The sequence below is a fragment of the Colobus angolensis genome, unplaced genomic scaffold, assembly GCF_000951035.1.
Source record: "Colobus angolensis palliatus isolate OR3802 unplaced genomic scaffold, Cang.pa_1.0 Scaffold240, whole genome shotgun sequence".
NCBI lineage: Eukaryota > Metazoa > Chordata > Mammalia > Primates > Cercopithecidae > Colobus > Colobus angolensis.
This window is the reverse complement of record NW_012115600.1, coordinates 1,340,765-1,344,593: the sequence shown is the minus strand read 5'-3', so window position 1 is coordinate 1,344,593 and position 3,829 is coordinate 1,340,765.

The window sequence follows — 3,829 nt, the reverse complement described above, 5'->3', positions numbered from 1 at the left end:
AGCCAGGATGGTCTCGATCTCCTGACCTCGTGATCCACCCGTCTCGGCCTCCCAAAGTGCTGGGATTACAGGCTTGAGCCACCGCGCCCAGCCCAGAGTTACTCTTATAATCACTTTATAGATACGGAAACACTCAGAAGTTCCCAAGTAACCCTCATACATTGTTGGGGAAGTAAAATTTGAAGCCACTTTGGAAAACATTTTGGCAGCTCCTCAAAAAGATAAACATAAAACTACCATCAGACCCAATTTTACTCCTAGGTATAGAATTATTCCTACTTGAAGTAGGTTCATTTCTGCTTCAAGAGAAATGAAAACATATGTCTATGCAAAGACAAGACTTGGACACAAACGTTTCTAGCAGCATTATTCATAATAGCCCCAAACTGGAAATACCTAAATATCCATCAACTGGTGAACAGATAGACAAAATGTATTAGATTCATACAGTGTAATACTATTCAACTATACAGAGGAACAAAGTACTGATACATGATACAATATTATCCTCAAAAACATGGTGCTAAATGACAGAAGCAAATCACAAAAGATCACATATAATTCCATGTACATGAGACATGAAGAACAGAAAAATCTACAAAGAATAAGTAGGCTGGGCGCAGTGACTCACGTGTGTAATCCCAGCCCTTTGAGAGACCAAGGCGGGTGGATTACCAGAGCTCAGGAGTTCAAGACCAGCCTGGGCAACACAGTGAGACCTCGTCTCAGCAAAAAACAAACAAAACTAGCTGGGTATGGTGGTGCATGCCTGTGGTTCCAGCTACTTGGGCTGCTGAGGCAGGAGAATCACTTGAACCCAGGAAGCAGAGGTTGCAATGAGCCGAGATGGTGCTGCACTCCAGCCTGGGTGACAGAGTAAGACCCTGCCTCAGAAAGAGAGAGAGAAAGAATGAAAGAAAGAACAAAAGAAAAAGAAAGAGGGAGAGAGAAAGAAAGAAAGAAAGAAAGAAAAAAAAAGAAAGAAAGAAAAAGAAAGAAGTAAAGAAAGAAAAAGAAAAAGAAAGATTGGTGACTGTGATTGCCTGAAGGGTTGGGGTAGGAATGGGATTAATTATAAATGGGGACAAGGACTCTTATAAATAGAGATGCAAAAATTTTCAACAAAACACAAGCAAACCAAATCCAGCAACATATAAATAAAAAGAATTACACTTCATCGGACTTATCCCAGGAATGCAAGATTGGTTTAACATCCAAAAATCAATTAGTGTAATACGCATATCTGTAAAATAAAGAACGAAAACCACATGATCATCTTAATAGATGTAGAAAAAACTTGAAAAAATTTCACACCCCTTCATGATTAAAAAAAAATTAAGAAACTAAAAACAAGAAACTAGGAATAGAAAAGAACTTTCTCAACCTGATAAAGAGCATCTATGAAAAACCCACAATTAGTGTCATACATAATGATGAGATACTGAATGCTTCTCCCCCAACCCTGGCCCCAAGATCAGAAACAAGACAAAGATACCCACTCCCTCCATTGCTATTCAACACTGTACTGGAGGTTCTAGCCAAGACAATTAGGCAAGAAAATAGCATGGTGAGCAACTAGATTGATAGGAACAAGCAAAATCATCTCTATTTGCAGATAATGTAGAAAATTCTAAGGAATGCATTAAAAAACAACTAATAAATGAATTTAATAAGGTTGCAGGATACAAGATCAGTATACAAAATCAGTAGTATTTCTATACATGACAATGAAAAACCCAAAAAATAAAATTAAGAAAACACTGTCTTTTACAATAACACCAAAAATAAAATACTTAGGGATAGATTTAACAAAAGAAATGCAAAACTTATACTCTGAAAACGGCAAAGTACTAAATAATACTTTCTATTTTAATTGAATGAAATTAAAGAATATCTTAGTAAATGGAAAGTCATTTTATATTCATGGATTGGAAGGCTTAATATTGTTAAAATGGCAATATTTCCCAAATTGACTTCCAGATTCAATGTAGTCACCATCAAAATTCCAGCAGACTTTGCAGAAATTGACAAGCTGATCCTAAGATTCATATAGAAATTCAAGGGACTCAGAATAGCCAAAATAATCTCTTTCTTTTTCTTTTTCTTTTTTTTTTTGTTTGAGATGGAGTCTTGCTCTGTCGCCCAGGCTGGAGTGCAGGGGCGTGATCTCAGCTCACTGCAAGCTCCACCTCCCAGGTTCAGGCCATTCTCCTGCCTCAGCCTCCCGAGTAGCTGGGACTACAGGCGCCCGCAACCATGCCCGGCTAATTTTTTGTATTTTTAGACGTATATTAGAGACGGGGTTTCACTGTGTTAGCCAACATGGTCTCGATCTCCTGATCTTGTGATCTGCCCACCTCGGCCTCCCAAAGTGCTGGGATTACAGGCGTGAGCCACTGTGCCTGGCTGATAATCTCGATAAGAAAAACGAAGCTAGAAAACTTCCCAATTTCAAAACTTACACAAAGCTACAGTAGTCAACACAAGCATAAGGATAGACAAATAGATCAATGGAATAGATTTGAGAGTCTAGAAACGAGCCCTCATTTACAGTCAACTGATTTTTAAGAAGAGTGCCAAGACAATTCAATGGAGAAAGAAGAATTGTTTTCAACAAATAACCCTAGGACAACTGGATCCACATGTGAAAGAATGAAGCTGCATCCCAGTACTTTGGGAGGCCGAGGCAGGTGAATCACTTGTGGTCAGGAGTTCAAGACCAGCCTGGCAAACATGGTGAAACCCCGTCTCTACTAAAAATACAAAAATTAGCTGGGCATGGTGGCAGGCACCTGTAATCCCAGCTACTCGGGAGGCTGAGGCATGAGAATGACTTGAACCCAGGAGGCGGAGGTTGCAGTGAGCTGCGATGGCGCCATAGCACTCCAGCCTGGGTGACAGAACAAGACTCCGTCTAAAAAAAAAAAAGACCTTGCCTCAGACTTGCTGCATAAGAAACTCACGGGGCGGGACTCAGAATTTCTGAGGCTCCATGAATCTCCCAGGTGATTCTAATGCAGGTGAAGTTTGAGCTGACTTCTGCTACCCCACAGAGATCTTTCTACACTTGATCTTAGCCAAAAGGCTAAGAAGCAATCCCCAGAGAGATCTTTCTAAAATGTAGTTCTAGTCATGTTACTCTCTTGCTTAATGCCCATCCATGACTCCTCTCTGCCCTCAGGATGAAGTTCTAACCCTTTTGTGTGGTATGAATGGCTATTTACAACTTCCAGCTGGCTTCCTCTGCCTTACCTGTGGCCTCCCTGGCCACCCTTTCCCACCACCATTGCCACACTGGGCTTCCTTGTCATCTCCTGAAATCGACATGTCTTCCCTCTTCTGGGCCTGTCTACATGCTGTTTCTTCCACCTGGGATGCTCTGTGCTCCATTTCAGCTGAGTGGGCGCCTACTTATTCTTCAAGGCCCAGTTCAAGAATCTTTTTTGTAGTTTTCTTGACATAATGTGTAATCATTAGTACTTTGCACATGGATATTGTTATAGCTTATTGAATACTACATGTTGGGCACTGAGAAGATAAATATGAATAAGACCTAGTCCCCATTTTCAGGATGCTCACAAAACACAAACATAAAAATGTAATTATAAATAATGTAACAATTGTAGTGATTGGTATACATTACAGGAGTTGGTGGGAGGGGGGTTGGTCATTTTGGAAGGCTTCCTGGCCTTCATATACCATAATCTCATTTAATGCTCACAACAACTTCAGGAAATCAGAGTTACTCTTTTTTTTTTTTTTTTGTGAGGCGGAGTCTCGCTCTGTCGCCCGGACTGGAGTGCAGTGGCCAGATCTCAGCTCACTGCAA